Here is a 20,608-nt window from a genome sequence, read left to right as displayed (position 1 = left end):
TTTCCTATGTATTCAACTATTCAAATGTTTTTTCACAATAGTTTTTAAATAGAATAACTCACTAATTATGGCAGCATTTCAATGCTGAAGAATTAGACATACATTTATATTCAACTTATTTATAGAATTAAAACATATTCTATACACAAGGAGATACTCCAAAATACATCTAAAATGATGACTTATACTTGAAGGTAAATATTCTAATATTGTGCTAATTATTACTGACATTTTGATGCTAATTAGATATGACAGTGACTCTCAAGGTCACACAATTATTGGCTGTCACAAACTCATGGATGCCAGGAGTTATGTTGAAGTATGCCTGTGGCTCTTTGGCCTTCTCAAGTCTGAGGCTCAATACCAAGGCCAAAACTAGTTCCCAGCCCATGCATACTATCCCCCATTTCTCAGGGGGTCTTCTACCAAAATGAATGTATAAACTAAGAAAGAAGAAAGCGTGAGATTCAGGCAACACGAGGTCCAGCTTAATGGAGGGAGGAAGCAAATCTCTAATTGATGGTGAAAGGAGGCTTTGGGTCCACAGCTGTGAAACAGGGGTAGCTGGCAACCAGTCCAGAGGATCCAGAGATAGAGCTCCAGGAAGTTGAACTTGATAGAATATCTGATGTGTCTGAAGGACAGGGGAAGTGGGGAAGGGTTTAGATGGAGAGGTGAGAGCTGAGGTTAGGGTTAGTGTTAGGGTTCGGGTTAGGGTTAGGGTTAGAGTTAGGGTTAAGGTTAGTGATAGCTATGGGAAATTGTATCAGATACGCACTCTATGAGCCTCTTCTAGCTGTTGCTGCAGTGGGCCAACCAGTAGTCCCCAGAGTTTGTGTTTTCCCATCACGGCCAGTGTTGGATGAGACCCTTTGCCACGGGGTGTGGGACCTGGGCAGCCCAAGAAGAGACCGGATAATGCAACCTGGATGTGCCTGGAAATACATTCACGGTGAGAAAACGTTACCGAAGTGAGAGACCAGAGACAGGAAGGAGGCGACAGATGAATTTTCTTTCCTTCTGCTCTTCCATGGCGGATGCAAAGATGTGGTTTCACTTTGCAGCTCGCTCAGTTGGAGAAATAGCAGGTGCAAATGAACATACCTGGCCACGCCACCGGCTGCAGCTCTTCATGGCTCTTGTGTCACCAAGGTGGTGACACACCACTTTGCATTGTTGCCCATTTTCAAAAGATACATTTAAAAACGCATTTCCAGTGCTAGTTATGATAAAGGGCAAGATTGTGGTTGTGTTGCTGTTCACTCTAAGATGGAGTTAGGGTAAGTGTATGTTTCACTTCTAAGGGAACTTGCAGTTTTCTGGAGTAATTGTGCCTTTTTCTATTTCCTCTAGCTCAGGTGATTTGCCTGTGATGCTCCTCAAAGGAGTGGCCGTCTCATCAGAACTTCCTGCAGTCGGCAGTGGGCCTGCATCACCTGCAGTGATGGTGAGGAGCCCCCGGCTGGTGCTGCGTGAGTCAGACCCAGCCTGCACCCTCACTCCGAGGCCACTGAGCATCAGACACGGGGCTTCCCCCTGCCCGGGTGGACTCTGCCCTGTCCCTGGCGGGAGTCCAGCTGCTGGCAGCTCTGGCAGCCGCTGCAAATCAGAAGCCAGGGCCGCGGACGGAGCTGCTTGAAAGCACCCTCTCGGGCGGGAGCTTCTGTTGTGCCGGCCAAGAAGCCTCGTGGTTTCCCAGGACGGCGTTGTCCAGGCGGGTGGCTGGAGTTGTCCAGGGCGCAGACCCATCGGAGGGAGGGATTGTGTTAGCCCGGGAGGAGGCACCCACTAAGCGCCAGATGCCCCGCTCGGTCCTTTATGAGCACGGTCGATAACCCCACAGCAACTCGGCAGTTTTGTAAGTCTTGTTCTGTCCTGGAGATGAGAACCTGGCGTTCAGAGAGGTTAAGTAACTGGCCAAAGGCACAGAGCACTAACTGGGGGATCAAAGATCCATCCATCCATCCATCCGTCCAGTGCCCTGTGTTTCCCACTAACATCCCACTGGCCCCCTTCCAGCAGCAGGCCAGGCAGTGGTGCTGGATGCTGAGAACAAGCAGTTGGTGCAGAGGTTCCCGGGGAGAAGGGTCCCAGCATCTGTCTGCTCCCAGATCACTGCCACAGCCGGGGCTAGGGGACAGCTCGAGCCAACGGCAGCACCTGTGAGGCTCCGGCAAAGGGCTTCATCATTATCATTGTCACGGCTGTCATTGTGGTTTGGCTGCACGCTCCACAGCCGATGAAAGCCTTGCACATCCCTCCTTTTATTTGAACTATGACACCTTGCCAAGTAGATGTTAACGATTCTCAGAATGAAACTCAGAAACGTCCTTCCTCCCACAATCTTCCTTCCCCATGAACGGTCAGGGTAGCCCCTCTGGGGGGGCCGGGAGGGAGGAGCCAGCTCCCCACCTGGGCAGTGAGGGGCCCGGCCAGGTATCTGTGGACAGATGGACAGACGGACGTGAGTCCTCACCCAGGTGAGGGCGGAAGACGCCAGGCCCCAGGGATCAGCTAGCATTTGAACCCAGCCGCAGAACAGCAAATATTGATTCAAGAAGCTGCCCAAAGGAGCTGACATTTTTACAGTCAACAAATCAAACCCAGCCCCTCCCAGCGCCCCCGGGCACAGGCCCTTCCTCTCCAGGCTGCCAGGGCCCAGCTCTGCCACTGCCCTGAGAAGAGGAGGAAGAGCGGGTGGGAAAGGTCCACAGGGCCTGGCTGGCGTGACCACTTCACCTTTCGAGGGGAGGAGGAGCCCCCCCTGCAGGGGTGGGACCTGGGGAACCAGCCAGCCAGCCTGACAGGTGTCAGAATCCCCTGGGACAGAGCAGGACCTGGGCTGAACCCCAAGGACAACAGACACACACCCCACACAGCTTCCTCCTGGGGTGGCTCTCTGCTGTGTAGCACGGCCTGGGGCCCCTCATTCATGGATGAGGAACCTGAGGCCCAAAGAGAACAGTGCCTCTCTAAGGTAAACAGCAGGTGGACAGCGAGGCCCCCTCACCTTCTGTTCAGGCAGAAGGAGGGTCCAGGCAGCCGCAGTAAGCAGGCAGACACTGCCCCTGCCCTCTGGCTCTGCCCACATGAACTGAAGCTGCACTCACACGCCTGCCTGCATCCTTTGCTCCAGCAGGTCTCTTACCTGGAGTCGCTCCCTTCCATAACCTCCTTGGAATGCTGCTCACCACTCCTGCCCGGCCCTCGCTGAGTGCTCCGAAGCACAGGCTGGTTCCCGTCGCTGCCATTTAGGCGGCTGCGCCTGGGGTGCATCAACCTGGCCTTGTCTCAGTCCTTCCAGACCAAGAGCCCCAGCGAGAGCAGCGGCTGCGCTGGATCCATTCCTGTTGCCTCAAAGAGCCTAGAAAAGTGCCTGGTGTTTAGCAGACCTTCAGTGTCTGTGGAATTGAATTAGAACAACCCAAGACACTCGATGCAGAAACGCAGGAGCAAATTCGGCTGCGTGTGAACCAGGGAGGAGGCTGAGGAGCCCGGGCGGCCCACGGCAGGAAGGAGGCGTGTTCCTTCTCTGCTCGCTCAGGCTCAGCCTGCTCAGCCTTGTCCTCATCCATCCACCCATCGCTGAGGGGTTGAGCCTCTGGGTGGGTCAGCCCTGGCTGGGTGCCCTGAAGGCAAAGGCGGGGAGCTCGCGCTCTGCATTCTGTGTGGAGCTTCTGGAGCACACGGGCATCCTGGCCAGGGACCCAGAGGCACTGGAGGGTGCATTTTCCCTGCCCAGTGGTGGGGTGTTTGCATGGAGCTAGCTCAGGGCAGAGGTGGTGCAAACCCCTCTGAGCTGGGCACACAAGTGCAGATTTCATCACCTACATGAGACCCTCTAGGACTTTCTCTTGTCCTGAGCAGGCAGTTCTGTGGCCTAAGGCCATAGGGCCACCCAGGGATCAGTAGTGGGAGGCTCCCTAGTCTCCACAGGAGGCCTCCATATATGGTAAGGGCGTGTCCAAGGCGACTGTCCCCTCTGTCACCAATTCTCAGACATCAGGAAGGGAAGAAAGGGCATGCGGACCAGCAGTTGATCTTTAGGAAGTTGACCCAGGAGCATTTGTTTTTTGATCATATCTGGTCTGCCTAAACTTTGTCATGTGGCCATACCTACCACAAAGGCCTCTGGGAAATGTAGTTTCTTGTGGGGCAGCCACACACCCAGCTTAAACTCGGCAAGGTTTATTGTTCAAATGAAAAAGAGAGTATGGATACTGGGGACAGTTGGTGGTCTTGGACTTACTCCTACCCACCCTGAACAGTGCCTGGTTCTCCTCATGGGCCTTCCATGCCTCCCCCGCCAGCTGGATCGCCAGCCACCATCCAGCTCTGAATGACCTTGGACGTCCTTTTCCTCATCTGTAAAAGAAGAGTTTCAGACCACGGATCACTGAGGTTCCTTCCAGCACTGCCACTTGACGTCCGTGGTTACAGGCGAGTTATTTAACCTCTCTGGGTATCAATTTCCTCATCTAGAAAAGAGAGATTAAAATAGTTCTTACCTCAGAGGCTTGTTGTGAAATCATCCCGGGTTATGCCTGACATATAAGAAATAATCAATAAGTGCTTGCTATAATCAAAATAATCTGAGTTCCGTCTGTCATTTCCTTAGGAAGAATCTGATGTACTGGCTCATACCGAGGCCTCACACAGAGTCAGTAAGTACTTGGCACAATCCCTGCTCTAATCCTCCCTCTGTAACAGGAACAGACGTCGTTAATCCATCAAGACGTTCTCCGTGTGAGCCAGGAGCCAGCCTCATAGGCCTCCATGCAGCCCCGCCAATCAACCCAAGATGGCACCCCCTCCTCCAGGAAGCCTCCTTGCTTCAGCCCCAGGTATGCTCCCCGCCGCCTGCACATGCTCCTCTCGTGCTTGTGTCATGCTCGCCGGTGATTTCCTTTTAGCCTGCCTGTGCCCCAGCTAGACTGAGGGCTGCTTTGGTCTCTCCAAGGTCCAGCCCAGTGCCTGGAACATTGTATATATTGAAACAATGGATGCTAGACCCTGGGGCTGGCAAGTGGGGAGATGTTTAGGGGTGGGCAGTGGCTACGAGACCACCTCACAGAAGACCATGTTCCCTGCCTCCGGAAGCTGCCACAGGAGCTGTGGGGCGGGTCTCCCAGCCCAATGGCCCCTGCAGGGCGAGCTGGACACTCCCGAGGGATCTGGGGCAGCCAGCACAGGTGGGGACCCAACCAGGCCAGCGAACATGGTGGCCCCATGATTTCTCTGAGGGACCTGCCCTCCCCAGGGCCTGTGTTGTCGGCCTGCACCTCAGGCTCCAGGCTGCAGGGCGACTCCCAAGTGAGCCAGGCACCTGCTTTCTACTCCAACAGACTGACACTCAGTATCACCTTGGCGACATAGAGAATGAGGGGGAGGGGAGCGGGGGACCTGCCGCCACCTGCCTGGTTACCCCAGAGAGGTGCTCGCTGCTGGGGCTCAGGCCGGCGGGGTGGGGGCTGTGGGCATACTGTCCCTGAGCTGCGTGGGGTGCCCACTCCTCTATGGAAGACAGGACTCTTTCTCACTGATCTCTTAATAAGCCTTTACAAGGTTCAGAAGGTTAACGTTGAAGGGAACAGCCCAGTTTATCTTTCGTTTTCGGCTGATTTCTTCAGTGGCCTTTATGTGTAGGAAGTTCTTTACCATTCGAACCGGCCCGTGCTTCTCTGGTTTCCTGCGACAGCTTCACCTCTTACTCGGTGTTGGCCCAGCCCGCCCCGGGTTGGCAGGTGGCTGAATGCTTCTGGGCTTCTGTTTCCCCAGAGCGAGGGGGTTGGGCTAAACCAGACCTTCCCAACGCCGTCCGACATGCTTCGTGGAAAACGGGTTTCCTGGGCAAAGACGTTTGGAAAATGCAGGTTGCATCAAAAGTTCTGAGAAATCATACAATAAAACAGTGATTTTCAACCGATGTGCCGCAAGAATTTTGACAACACGCAATACCTGCCTGTTTGGTCAGGGGCACGACCTCTTTTCCGGCTCAGGGGATGCCTCGTTACCTGTAGTCACCCCCTTCCACAGAGGAGCAAAGGGAGGCTCTCCGCCAGCTGTTTTAAGCCTGATTTTGTCCCCATTGAACTTTAACCCCTGTTCAATGGGGTCTGAAGAGATAGTCAGAGGCCATAATTTTGCCGTGGGCTTGCTCCTCCTTCAGCTGTCCCCCTAGTAGTTGACATTTGTTCCTGTTTTACCTTAAAATGCGAGCAACGCAATGATGGACAAACTTGCCCATTTTGCGTGTTTTATTTCCTGGAGGTAGATTTCTGGAAGTGGCGTCACCGGGTGAGAGGATGTAAACTCGTTACTGTTCGTCCTGTGTGTTGTCAAGCAGGTTTCCAGAAAAGAAAGGCTGAGCCCCCCACACCCGAGCAGTGTGGGCCGTGCCAGCCGAGGTGGACCAATGACCTGCTAGGGCCTCCGTCCTGTTCTCATCCATTGGGACGACCCCTGAAACGGACCTGACCCAGCCTCGCGCTCATGAAAACAGGTTAACCAGTAACTGGAAGTAGTCAGTCCCATAGGCCCGTGGAAATCCCCGGGCCCCTTCCCACAGAACCCTAATTGTCATAGATAATAAATCCAGAGGGAGTGGCGAGTCCTGCCAGCACTCTCGCGTCAGCAGCTCTGTGCTGCGGTCTCAGGTGTCATCTGTTGGGACAACGCCAGTCCTGGTGAGAAATATGGGGCTTGGAGTCTGTCATCATCAAGCCAGGCAATCATCATCATTCCCAACATGGATTGAGTATTTACTCAGGACATTGTGTGGATTAACTAGTCCAATTCTGATAATAATCCTAGGAGGGAGGCTTTCTCACTATGCCCCTTGTGGCAGTGGGATGAGGAAACGAAGGCACAGAAAGGTTGAGTAACTTGTCTGAGGTCACACAGTAAGTAGGTTGTGAAGACCCAGGGGCTGGGGCTGAGACAGGGGAAGCAGTGGGCCTGTGTCTGGCTCAAGCTCAGCCTCTGCAGCTGAGGAGTGAGCAGGCAAGCTCCTAAACTCCCTGAAACTCCGAAACTGCCTGTAAAACCAGGACACTGACAGTTTCCAGTGCGGTAGGGTGGTGCCTGCTGTCCTGGACTGTCCCTGAGCCTCCTCTGCTACTGTTCCTCCCGCAGCCGCCTCTGCTTCCTTAGCTCTCTGAGCAGAGGGCTGCCCGAGCCTGAACCCAGTTTCCCCAGCACCTGCCTTTTGCATAGGACGCAGCTTTGTCACCTTTGGGCTTCTGAGGAGCCCCCTCCTGGGCCCTGCCCACCACAGGATCACGTCCCTCTTCTGTAGGGGTCCCCCTCCCACCCTGACCTCCCCGTGGCCTGTAGCTTTATCTACTCCACTCTTGACCAGCGCCCCCAATCCAGACCTTTCCTCCAGCCCACAAAGGGGGCAGCAGAGCAGGGTGAGGCTCAGGAATGTGCTGGTCCTGGTGGGAAATGCATGTCTCCTGTGGATCCAGCTGCAAAGTACATATGAAGCAATTATTTACCAAAGGAAAAGGCAGTAAAGGAGCTCAACAAATATTTGCTGAATGGGGAACACAAACGCCACTTCCCGTGATGCACACTCAGAAGCGTCTCTCATGGGAAAGCACTTTGACTCTGAGGGCCCTGCACATGTGCATGGGAGCCCTGAGCCCTGACCCGCAGGTGTGCATGGGAGCCCTGAGCCCTGACCTGCAGTGAGACACAGGAGCCTCTGGGGAGGAAGTGTCCGGTGCAGTGACTTCCAGCGAGTCCATGGCAGCTGGTGTCGAGGCTGATGTGCTAAGTACCCCAAAGGGACTCAGGAGGCACTGGAGTGAGTAAATGCCCACAGTCCCTGTGCTAGAGGGCTTCTCTGAGCGTCAGGCCTTGAGGACCATGTCCCCGAGCTCACTGCCCTGGGACGCGACTGCTGGATACCTGCCTGGGAACCTCAGGGAGGGTGCGGAGGGCGGGGGGCAGGAAGGAAAGCAGCTTTTATCCAATCATAGAGCCCCTCTCAGACCAGAGGCACCAGCATTTGTGCCCAGGATGGGGAGGGCTTCCCTCCCTCCCAGGCTTCCACCAGCCATTCCAGAGAAGGTCGCCCCTCCTGACTCCCAAAGGGATGCTGGGGTCTTGGGGGTAAACTGCTGAGGATCGCAAATAGCCTGGTGACCTGAGGTCAGAGATTCACTCACACACACACACACACACACACACACACACACGTACGCACATGCACGTACGCACACGGGTTCCGTGGGTGGCACATCCTGCAGCTCCAGGCCACTGGAGACAAAGTCCTGCACATCCCTGCAGGCTCATGAGCCCAGGGAAGACTTGTGGGGAGATGGACAAAGGGTGGGCCAGCGTTTGGAGGGGCGTCTCCGGCACAGGCTGGAAGAGCAACGCCCGGAGACTGGACTCGAGGACGCTAGCTTGGAGGCAATGGTGGCCGAGACTGAGCTGGGGCAGTGGGTCCAAGAGAGAGGACTCGGTGAGAGCAGCACGGGGTGGTGGAGCATGTGAGTGGTTGGTTGTGCTGGGGTCTGGGAGGCCAGGGTGGCAGGCAGTGCCCGGGCAGATTGGAGCCATTGCCCACCTGCTGGCTCTGCTCGCGGCAGGTGTGGACAGATGGAGTCAGGCCTGGGGCTGGGGGCCCTGGATGAGAGCAACATTACTGGGCTGGTCGGCAGGCATTCCAGCAGGAGAAATCGCTTCTGCAGGGCCTGGAGGACTGAATGGGCATGATGAGTACAGACGATGGTTATCAGTTAAAGCCCTGCTGGGGGGCTGGGTGACTGAGAGTGACCCTGGGGAGAAGGCGTTCACCTTGGAGAACAGTGCAGGCAGCTCTTCGCTGAGTGCTTTATAGCCTCAAGCTGCATGTGATGGGCGTGTCCTGGCATTCTGCATCATGCCATCTTTTGCCCAGGACCTTCTCTTGTCTTGCCCTCAACCTCCCCTGCCCCTGAGTTTGGCCCTTCCATGACAGTCCAGCTCTGGGCACCTTTCCCAGCCACACTGCAGGGGCTGGAGCTGCTTCAGCGGCGCGTGGAGGGCAGGGGCCCCAGGAGGACTCAGCCAGGGGGCTGGTGGAGAGCCGTCCGTGGGTGGCAAGACCCAGCGCTGAGGCTGAAGCATAGAGAAGGAAGGGCAACCTCCCCCACCCCGACCACTGATCGCCAAGTGGGCGCCACCTCAGGGGGCACCTGGGTACCAACAGGGCGGCTGGTCAGAACCAGGCATAAGAACCAGGGCAGAGATGGAGCCACACCCAGGGGTGGGGCAAAGGCACCAGTGAGGGCTGCCTGCCCTGGGCAGCAGTGTGGGGCCTGCGGCCCTGTGACAGGCCAAGCCTATGGCTACACCGTCTCCCTCTGATGTAGCCGGCGGAAGCTTTTGGAAAGCTGGGCTGCCAGGGAGGAGGGGGCGGGGGAACCCAACTCCACCCCCCGGGGAAGGGGTGCTCACCCCTTGGACTGTTTGCCTCTGCACGGGGTGAAGGCTGGTACGTGTTGCCGGCCTGCTCACACTGACAGCTGATATTTACGGTCCTTGGGGCTTTCCCTCTGATGGGCACTGTGCTATGTGTTTTGAAAACGTTGCCTCCTTTAATCTTCATACCCGCTCTGCATGGGAGGTGCTGTCCGCATCCCTACTTAGAGACGAGAAACCACGCACAGGGCAGTTGCACACAGGGCCAAGGCCATGGCCGGCAGCGAGGAGCCGTGCCCCGGACCAGTGCACGGTGCCCTCAGCCCTGAGCTGTTCCCGCACTGCCTGCCTGCCCGCTGCGGCCCAGCCCCCACGTTCACCGCAGCAATGGCTGATGGGGAGTGGGCAGCACTGGGTCCCTGTCAGGGTGGGGGAACCTCTGAGCTAAGCCATCCTGCTCTGCCCTCTCCCCTGACTGGTTAAGCAGAGGTGGGGCAGCTATGACTTGGGCCACCCTCCTGGGCTGAGAAGCCACCAGGAGCTGAGTTCCGGAGATGCCCTTGGGACCGGGGACCCTCAGAGGCCCAGGGTACTTGGCTGTGGCAAGGCACTGGCTCTTGCAGCCAGGCACTAATCCGAGAGGAATACTTGGTATTTCCAATCATTCCGGCTGGAATTAAACTTAAATCAGGCCCCAAAGCACAGCCAGGAGAATGTGAGCAACTTGCCAAAGAAACCAGGCCTGCGCAGAGGCTGGTCTGCTCCGCAGGAAGTGTGTGCCGGAAAGCAGGAGGGGGAGGCATGCACCCCTGCACTCCCAGGCACCCCCCATCCTCAGCCCCACTATCTGGGCGCGTCCCTGGTAAACCACCCAGTGGTCGGGTAACAGGCACCTCAGCCAGGGAGGCAGCCGGGGGTCAGAGCTCTGGGTCTCACCCGGACTCTGCTGCTGTCGCAGGTCCCTTTGCCCAGGGTCCCCTGGTTATAGTTGGTGGCATAGAAGCAGCCCAGTTTCGTGGCTGGGAACATGGGCAATGGAGCCAGTGTGCCCAAACCTGACTCCATCACCCAGTGTGTGACCACTGGCCCATGACCCACTAGGCCTCAGTTTCCTGGTTTGGAAACATGAGATCGTTGGGTATTTGTGAGCATGAGGTCGGTAAATACACGTGAGGAGCTGTGCCTGGCTGATGCAAGCACTGTGTGTGAGCTATTGTCATTCTCCTGGCCTCAGTTTCCTCACTAGCAAGATGAGGTTGGTGTGGCCCTTGACCCCAAGGCCCTTCTCCAGGCCATGGACCAGGCCCTGCCCCCAGAAGAGCACTTCCTTCCCGGGGGAGGTGGGGAGAGACTGGCTGGGCAGAGAGCATGGCGTGCTCTCTGAGCCGCAGCTCATCCAGTGGCTGTGCGTACAGGGAGAGTGTGCGCGCGCGCACGTGTGTGTGTGTGTGTGTGTGTGTGTGTGTGTGTGTCCAGGTGGAGTGCAGACAGCCAGCGTTCGGTTCTTTGTGGAAATGCAGATGGGAACGCACCTTGGCAGGAGCCTGTCTGATGGGCAGGGGAGTAACCCAAACCTGCAGGGAGGGCTGAGAGTTAAGGTAGAAGGTGAAGATGTCCGGCAGAACCTAGAGAAGGAGCTGGAGAGTGGAGGCCGGGCTAGGTCCTCAGCGGGGGACACTGACCCCAACCTCTCTGAGGTTTTTATGTCGCCACAAGGCAGGTGAGGCTCAGAGGAGCCCCCCGAAGTCGTCAGTGGTCCCGTTTGGACTCGAGAACTCCTGTCCGACCCCCAGGCCCGGGCTTTGGTGCTGTTCCAGGCTACTCCTTGGGGGAAGGCAGACAGACCCGAGAGGCTGCCACCGGCCCTCGCTCTGCCCGGCTCAGGTACGGGAGGCTCGCTGCCCAGGCAGCGGGCGGTGTTGGGTGGGCACCCGGCTCCGGGGGGCAGTGGTCGCAGCTCCAAGTGCTGAATGGCAGTGCCCCAGGCCTGTGGGGGGAGGCTCTGCTGAGGAGAAGAGGGCCCGGACTCACGAAGCCAGGGCAGCCAGAGGCTCCAGCAGGGCAGCGAGGTGGGCAGAGAGCGGCCTCTGCCTTCACCCGGGGTATTTACATTTTAGTTCTGTTTACAATGTGCTCTCTGGGCCACTCAGGTCCCTTTCTGAGCCTCTGTTTGCACATGGGCCCTGACTGTGGGGCCCTGACTCCGACCCTGGCCTCGCAGGAAGAAGCATGTGGCGTCGGGGTTAAGAGCACAGCCTTGGCACCTCAGCCTTGACCCTTGGCAGCTGTGTGACTCTGGGCCCGTCATAGCCTCTCAGCCTCAGTCTTCTGTGTGAAATGGGATTACCGTGGTCTCTGCCTCAAGGGCCTCTGTATTAACTCAGATCATCCCCATGAAACACTGAGAACAGCACTTGGCACAAAGAAAGGGCTCGTAAGTCCTCGTTACTGTTGCAGTTGCTGCGGTTTCATAAGGCTGTCTGTCCGGAGAGCTCGCGCGCTCACTTGCTCGTTTCTCGCACAGAGGCAGTGCTCAGCTGCGGCGATATCTACTGGAGGGAGCGGGTCTATAATTGTTTGCACTCATTCATGCCCTTCTTCCCTTTGAGATAACACGTTTCACCCCATTGACTTGGGACTTGACCGTGAGACAGGGACTGTGAAGATGCGATGATGTTCTCCAGGTCTCAGCAGAGCTCAAAACGAAGCGAGAGGGTTTCCTCATCGCACTTGCTTGTTTCCTCTGTCACGGAAGGGGTTGCCCCCAAGGGGCAGCTCCTCCAGCCTGGGCCCCGGAATGAGAAGTCGTGGGCAGAGCCACAAGGGCCACAGTTGACCGCCAGCCGCCTGGGATGTGAGCGAGAAAGTCAGGTTGGTTGTTGTGAGCCCCTGAGCGTTGGGGCTGCTCGTTACCACAGCCACACGGACCCATACCCACAGGATTAAGAGGAAGGACCTCCGAGGAGGGATCCCACGACCTACTGGAGTGGAGGAGACAGAGCTTGGAAGCTGACGTGAAGGAAGTGATAGGAGCAGACAAAACCCGGCACACACAGGCTGGCACGCATGTGCACACACGTGAAACACAAGGGAACTCCCCACACCATCTGCCCTTCTTACCCACCAGATGGACGGCAGCAGGTCGCTGGAGCGAGCTCGCTTTCCTGCAGGGTCCCCTAACCCATGCCCCCTGGCCTGGAGCTAGCAAGCTCTCCCCCCACCCCCCAGCCCGGGCGCCTCCCTTGCTCCTGGCCCTGATTCCTGGGTCGCTCTCACTGAGCAAGTCCAAGAAGCCCTTTGCATTGGCCTCTGTTTTGTTTGCTTTCGCTTGTGCCATCCTGCTGTGGGCAAGAAGGAGGCGAGCCAACATCAGCCGCTGCCACAGACCAAGGGCAACATTTCCTGGCCTCCGGTTGGGATGTGGTTCCCTTCCCGTGGGTCGTCCTCCCAGAGCCAGGTCTGTAAATGGTTGGCTGCTGCGCTCTCTCCGGCCCTGCCGAGGTTTGTCTCAGAGTGGGCCCTGCGATCTCTGCTCCGTGGCCTGCCCTCTGGCCCCCGCAGGCCTCCCGGTGGGCACCGCGGCCGGGCAGGCTCTGCCATCTTGCTTTGGGAAGAGGGGCTGTGCGTGAAGCCTGACCTCACTGGCCTGGGAAAGGTTTCCATTCGGGGCGCTTTCCACCCAGGAGGCAAAGCAAACATCTGGCCGCCCAGTTCCCTTGGCCCCTGCCAGCCACCCCACTCGGGGATTCCAGGCAAATTCCATCATTTCTCCATTTCCTTTCCTCCCCGTCTAGCGGAGCCTGGGCCGCTCCGTCTTCCCTCCCATCGGGGAGCCATTCACAGCCTCTCCCTGTGTCTGCCCCGGCCCTGACGGGAGTTTTCCTGTGGCTTCTGTGGCCGCCACCCTGTCATTCACCACCCAGTGCTGCAGGCTCCCCGGCACTAAGGACTCTCCCAGCCAATCTCGGCCCAGTGTGGTCGCTCCAGGCAATTATCACCAAGGCCTTGGAGAAGCCGCGTCCTTGGCCCAGCAGCTCCCAGCCCCCACCCAGTTCCTGGCAGCTCAGTCCTTGCGTTGGGTGCTCTGGGTGCAAGGACCAGGCACTCAGCGGTCTCAGGCGTTGCCTGCAGGACGGAGGCTGGGGCGGCCCAGCAGGGCTGTGGGGGCCTCCATTCAGCCCCACAGTCGGGGCCCCTTCGCTGGTGCGGCATCCTGTCTGCATCCTCCTGTTCTCATCCTTTTCTTGGCCGCTGCTCCTGTGGCTGCTCCCCAGGCTCTCTCCTCTCTCCTCCATCGCACGTGCTTCCTCGTGGGGTCTCGTCTGCCTGCTCGTGGGGTCTCGTGCTCTGTGGCCTCTGCCGACAGGAGCTGTCACTCTGCGGCTGCTCTGGAGACCCCCTGAGAGGACGCGCTTGGGGCATCCCTGGCACCTAGTCCCGCTGGACAGAGGCCTTGGGCCAGGCCACCTGGCAGGTCTCTGATGTCCCCATGACCAGCCCATTGACGGTTCTCTTGGAGTCGGGTGCCAAGCCCCAGACCAGCTGGTTCTGTATGGCCAGCTGTGTGCTGGCCTGAGCCACAGCACAGTGGCCAGCAGCTCAGGAACTTCCTGTGGTGGCTCCGTCCCGAATGTGGGGTGGGGGGCACTCGCGGACTCCCGCCATCAGATGGCACCAAGAGCGCCTTTAGCTGTTCCGCTTAAGACGCCCATCTGTCTCCTGCTGCTCAACACACACTTCCAATAGGGCAGCTCCTCACGTGTGCCCGGCTCCCCAGGTCCAGAGACAGGGTGGGAGCCTTTGGAAATAGCCTGGGGCTGGCTGCGGAGGCTGTGGACTGGGCGGGCCCTGAGAATGGATGCAGGACCGTGTCTGGGAAGATGGGGGCTCTCCATGGGTGATTTCAGGAGGGCAGAGGAATGGCAGGGCCTGGAGCAGGGGGCAGATGGTCGGCCCAAGAGCACCAGGTGGTCAATGGTCGTGAGAGCCTGGCGCCGTGGCCGTGCGGTGTGAGCTTGGCCTCAAGTCCCACAGCCCAGCTTCACTTCCCAACTTTGCCACCTGCTAGCTCGCTGACCTCAGCCAATCGCTTAATCTCTGCGCTCAGTCTCCTGATCTGTCCCAGGGGAATAATAAGGCCCTGCTGTGACCCCCTAAGGCGATGCAGGCAGAGGGCACCACACTACGTCCAGCGGCAGCGAGGCCTGGGCTAGTAGGAACGACGCTTTTGTAACTAACGTTACAGATAAAGTAATAATAATGCCAATCAGCCCTAGCCGGTTTGCTCAGTGGATAGAGCGTCGGCCTGTGGACTGAAGGGTCCCGGTTTCAATTCCGGTCAAGTGCACATGCCCGGATTGTGGGCTCAGTCCCCAGTGTGGGGTATGCAGGAGGCAGCCGATCAATGATTTTCTCTCATCTCCCTTCTCCCTCTCCCTTCCTCTCTGAAATCAATAAAATATATATTTTTTAAAAATAATGCCATTCACAGGGACCAGGAGCCTGGAATGGATGGGACTCACGCTTGGCAATTTAGGCACCGGAGCTCAGCTGGAGAAGGGGTTCCCAGAGCTAGGAGCCGGGCCTTGGGGACCCTGGCCTGAGTCTGGGGTCTCAGGAAGGTCCCGAGCCCTGGGTGGGGGCCGGAGCAGCTCTCAGGCCAGCCTGGCTGAAGGACTGGCGTGGACGAACCTGCTAGCACTGAATTTGACTCAGCCATGAGGAGCCCGGGCAGAGGTGACAGAGGTGACAGGGAAGGGACCTGCTGCCGGCCCCTGTCCCATGCAGGGCCCTGAGGCTCAGTAACCCTCTGACAAGCCTGGGGAAGAGGCAGCAGTTGGAGCCACGCCCACAGCAGGGCTCAGGCTTGGCTGAAGGTTCTAGTGACCTTGGGGCTCCCCGTCCCCCTAGAGACCGAGGTGGCAGTTTCTACCAGTGGAGACATTTCTTCAGCCTCTCCTCTGCGTGGAACCGCTCTCACGCTCCGCAGAGCGTCTCGGCCCCACCCTGGTTTCTGGAACTCTCCAGCCTGGGCACCGAGCTGCACCCGCATGACGCCAGCGCCTGGACGGGGGCCTCAGCGCTGACTCAGCGGAGCCCGGGGCCTGGGCCTGCGGCTGCCCGACTACCGGGCAGGGGTCCTCGGGCTCCCAAGCTTCTGTGCACCTCCTCTGCCCCTTGGACCTCGGAGCTGATGCTGGTCACGGGCTGAGCGTGGAGGCTGGGGATGCAGTGGTTATTCAACTTCCTGAGACGTTGTCACTACGTAATCGCCGTGTGCCCTCTCGATGACGCTGTGGCACAGATGAGGCAGGTGTCGTCACCCACATTTTACAGGGGAAACTGAGGCTCCGGAGGTTCTATTGTGGCTGCCTGGCCCCTGGGCCCAGGTCTTCGCGCTTCAAAGCTGGTGCTCTGTGCCAGGGGTTCCCCAAGATTCTAATTTAGAAGGTGGGTTCAAGGAGTGATCTTTTCACAGTCTCCCCAGATGGCAGGTAGAGGTGCAAGTAGGAGGCTGGGGCCAGGAGGGCAGAGGCTGTGGGAGAAAAGGAGCAGATCAGGTTGCCCTGTGCAAATAGCGGGAACTTGTCACAGGAAGTCGGCTCCTCTCCACGGTTCCAAGGACGGGGGTGGAGGCAGGGTGCTCAGGGCTGCCCAGGGGGTGTCTGGAGGACACCCTGCCCTCAAAAATTCCAGAAAGACTTTGCTCATCAAGAGTGGCCAATGGAGCTAGATGGCCCGATTAGGTCTCTCTCCGGCTCGCCAGGCCTGTGGCTTTCCCGAGTCCTCCAGCCTCGCTGCCTCAGTCTTCCTGCAGTAAATGAACCATCCTTCCTCCAGGAAATGGCCCTTGGTGTACAGTGAGCCCTTAATCACTGTGAGCAACCCGGGGACCAGGGCTGCCTTTACCCCGGCGGCCTCTCCCGTTTCCAGCCTCCTCTTCTGCAGCTCCCGGCCAGGCCCAATGGGAGGAGACAGGCTCTAAGACGAGGGGGGAGATGAGACAAACCCAGCCCAGGTCAGGTCAGCTCTGCCCCAAAGCTCTGCCTTCCCCTCAGAGCCTCCCCGCGCACCAGTGTGACCGTGGCCTTGCACAGTTCCAGAGAAGGGGGACCCTGTCGGCATGGTGACAAAGGCACGGGCCAGGCCAAGAGAGCGGGTGCCCAGAGGCGCTGTCCACGCTGCCTCTCACTGTCCTGGCGTCAGGAAGACTCGGCTCATGTTCTCGGCCCTGGAAACTATGCCCTCATCTTGGGCTTTCTCCATCACCACCAGCTCCGCTCGCTTGGACAGCCGCCCCGGGGAATTCGCTCAGCAAAACAAATAGACATGTATTTGGTATCGGATCACTGGCAGCGGGGATGGGTTCTGGCCCGTGGACTGGAGCCGAGGCCAAGTACCGTTCTCCGGAAGCATGAGGCCTCCCCCCGCATGCAGACCCCAGGTGGGAGGGCACAGGACCGAGGGACAGCGGCTCCACGTGTGCATGGGCCCCCCTGAAGCTCCGGAGCGACTGTCCAAGGTCACACAGCAAGTTTGGAGGAGCCGCCCCGGGAACCCAGGCTCCCAGCCCTCCCCGCCCAGGTGCCCCCCGGGCTGGCTTGTGCAGGATGGACATCATCCTTGGGTGTTTGCCAGCGCTTGGAGCTTAATGAGGTAGACGCTGATTTAATGAGTAGAAAGGCCAGTTTGGGGATTCTCGGATACAATGATAATCATCATTCCTAAAGAAGGACAACAGAACTTTACAAGATTTTAAAGTAATTTTCTGATCCTCGCAGATCAAATGATGTTTAAGGGAGTGTGGGAGCTAGCAGGTGCTCTGTCTAAAGTAGCCGTCCTCCTCTGGAACACTATCAACAATAAAAAATATATAAAGTAGCCGTCCTCCAATGCCAGTGTGCGTAAAACCAGCCAATCACTGATGGGGCCACCTCCCAGTGGGCCTGGATATGTGACTGACTGCACAGAATATTCTAGCTCTCCAGTGGCTGGACACCCGTTCTTGGAATCCTACTTGAAAAACCAGACAGGTAAGACTGGAGCGCTCACGGTGTGTGCGGGAGGCCTCTGCCCAGCTGTGCTATCGCTGCTGCCGGTGTCCTGTGTGGGGGTGGGGTGGGGGGACAGGCCTGTGGGGCACAGGGGCTTCCAGGCGTGGGCTGGTCCACTCGGTGGAGAAAGGAGGAGGTGTGTGCTGGGGCGGGGCGTGCTGGGGTGGACCTGTTTATCGATGCCGGTTCCGAATGGAACAGCCTTAGCTGGCTTCCTTCAGGACGCTAGGGTTAATGTTCTGTTCCTGCAAAAAGGGCTCCTGGATGGGTCCCGGTCTGCGAGAGATGGTCAGTCACACTCTGCCACCTGTGCATGGAGAGCAGCACCTCCGATCACTTACTCTTCCTAGAGGCCCGATGAGGCCGATACTATTGTTCCCATTTCTCAGAAGAGGAAACTGGGGCACAGAGAGTAAAGAGCTCGCCTGAGGCCACACAGCCTCCAGGCTGCGAATGCCGGCCAATCTGGCACCGAAACCTTCCCCTTAGACCAGGTGTCGTAGGGGTGGTCCCTGCTCATCCCGGCGGGAAGGACTGGGAGTGCCATCCCAAGCCATGGAAGAGGAGCCTCGGTTGGAGCATGGGAAGGTGCCTTTTCAGCAAGTACCTGGGTGGCTCCACAGTCTTCAAGTTTGCAGAACAGTATCTTAAACGAGGCACAAACTCACTGCCCCCGATGGGAAGCCCTCGTGGTGCTTCAGGTCAGGACCCCGGGGACGGGCTTCCTCCCCGGGGGCCCAGCTGATTCCAGTCTGAGAAACACACCTCTTCCCCAGGGGACCGACACCAGGACAGATGGGACCCTCCCTCCTTCCAGGGGCAGCCTTGTCCCCAGCGTGGGTCCTGCGTGCTGACCCGGTACAATCAGAACATCGCTGGCAAGCAGTTCCTGTGGGTCACCCACTTACTGCTGGGACTTGCAGTCACCCATGGTCCCAGCCCATACCCCCCCCGCAACACCCCAGCAAGAGCAGGGGAGAGGTGCCACCTCACCCAGGTGGGTGGTGAGAACCCCAATGTGGTTACAAAACCTCTGTACCATCTGCAAGCGCCAGGCCTGGGATCATTTTAGGATTTCTCACACTGAAACAAGCCCTTGGGGAGAGAGGCTCTCTAACAGCACAGTCCTGGCTCGTGCTTTGGGAGGGACGGCACCAGCTCGATGGGAAGGGATCCTCGGGCGGGCGGGGACGGATCTGCGGCTGTGGCGGTCGCACTGCTGCTTACCCCGGGAGGCCTCAGGCTCCTGGCCCCCCTCTGCTGTCCCTTGAGCACCTGTGCTCTGTGGTCCCAACCTAGAAGCCACCCGAGGGCAAGCACATGTCCACACAGAGTCGCCGGCGCCAACCCCCCTCCGGGAGTTTGAATTTTAGATGGCAAAGGAGTTGCAAATTCGTGGTGGGAGGAGACACTGGAAGGGACAGTAGCCAAATCTCATGAATGTTTAGGAATCACTAATATGGTGCCGAGAGGACATTGAGAAAAATGAGCACTTGGATCACCGTGGCCCTCAGGTCCCGGGCGCTGTGAGGTCAGCTCCCCGCCTGGGGTCTCGGTTCCCAGCCACTCCCAGGGAAGCCTTCACCCCCACATGCACAGGTGAGGACTGGAGGGGCCTCGCCACTGAGTGGGTGCGACCCGCCTCCTTTGGACTCTCATCGCTAAGACTCAGTGAGCAGAGGAGGGAGAAGGGGGAGGCGAGGAGAGCTGGTGGCTGAGAGGGGCATCAGGATGGGCCCAAACCAAGCTGGTCATCACCAGGAGGAAACCCACAGCGGGACTTGGGCTCCGCCTGCGCGATTAGTGCTCCGGAAACCGCGGGGACCCGCTGGAGGCCTTGACTGATGCCGTGTTCTTTTCCATTTCTTCTCTGATTACATTGATCCCGTACTTTTGCTGAGGTTGTGACAGTCTAATTATAGACCTCTCGGCTGCTGAGCAAACAGTCGGCCCCACTCAGTATATCCGCCTGTTACACAAGCTCAGCTCTGGGACACTGTCATTACAGGCAGCCAACCCCAGGACGCATAGAGATGCACAGCCACGCACCCTTCCCCTCCTTCCCGTCCCTGCCGGAGCCATAGGTGCTGGGGGTGAGCCAGGCCAGGTCCTTTAAAAATAAAAATAAAAAAGATGAGAAACCGAGGCTCAGAGCAGCGGCTAATATAACACAGAGCTTGCAATGAAACCTAGACTTGGGGTCGGGGGAGTGGTGACGTTATCCAAGGCCTCTTCCTTTCTTGTTTTCTTTTTCTTTCTTCCACCAAACATCCACTCGGTGTCTGTTCTAAGAAATGTGGAGGAAAAATGTCACCTGGCCAAGAGCAGGGAGTGTTGGCCGGGCGGGGCCAGCTGGATAGTCTCCATCCTCAACGCTTCTCAAGAATCCATTTCCTGCCCTGACCGGTTTGGCTCAGTGGATAGAGCATCAGCCTGCGGACTGAAGGGTCCCAGGTTCGATTCCAGTCAAGGGCATGTACCTTGGTTGCGGGCACATCCCCAGTGGGGGGTGTGCAGGAGGCAGCTGGTCGATGTTTCTCTCTCATTGATGTTTCTAACTCTCTATCCCTCTCCCTTCCTCTCTGTAAAAAATCAATAAAATATATTTAAAAAAAAAAGAAGAATCCATTTCCTGGTCCTCCAACGTGTAGGCCTCAGAAACATGCCTGCATCTGTGACCCCGAGGTAGATGCATCAAAGATACTGATTGGCTGAAGCAGTGCTCGCAGGGATGGGTGTAGAGGCTGGAAGGAAGAGGCGTGTGTTCTGGACCTCCAGCATCTGAACTTGCTTTGCTGTTGGGCTAGAGCCCCTTCCTGGAGTTAAAGCTGAAAGCGCCAGGTAACCTGTTCCTGAACCTTCTTTGCAAGAGGGGCTTGGGCTCTGCAGATGAGACGGTCCCCATCCAGATTTTGAGAATAAGCAGGGACACAAAGACTCGATTTTCAACAGGTGGTGGCTGTGGTGGTGGTGGCCCTGTTCTCCAGCCGCCCTGCTGATTCTCTGGGCTCCCCAGTAGCTTTTAAAGAAATCCCGTTTTGTGTAAATCTTCCAGAGTCGTTTTTGATGAATTGTAACTAAATATCCAGGCTGAGCTGAGGACTAGAAGATAAAGTTTGAGCATTGAGAAGCACACCTGG

At 57.7% G+C, this 20,608-nt stretch overlaps 1 long non-coding RNA gene across 1 annotated transcript; it reads left to right on the top strand.

Annotated features, from left to right (window-relative positions):
- Positions 1-230: 230 nt before the first annotated feature.
- On the top strand, positions 231-20,377 carry LOC102263673. The gene is made up of 4 exons (XR_001360856.1): positions 231-1,447; positions 4,711-4,844; positions 16,473-17,447; positions 20,120-20,377. It is a non-coding gene; the product is annotated as an uncharacterized LOC102263673 (long non-coding RNA).
- Positions 20,378-20,608: the final 231 nt, after the last annotated feature.

The sequence above is a fragment of the Myotis brandtii genome, unplaced genomic scaffold (genome assembly GCF_000412655.1).
Source record: "Myotis brandtii unplaced genomic scaffold, ASM41265v1 scaffold131, whole genome shotgun sequence".
Taxonomy (NCBI): Eukaryota; Metazoa; Chordata; class Mammalia; order Chiroptera; family Vespertilionidae; genus Myotis; species Myotis brandtii.
Note: the sequence above shows the minus strand (reverse complement) of the source record. Positions and strands in the feature narration are given on the sequence as shown.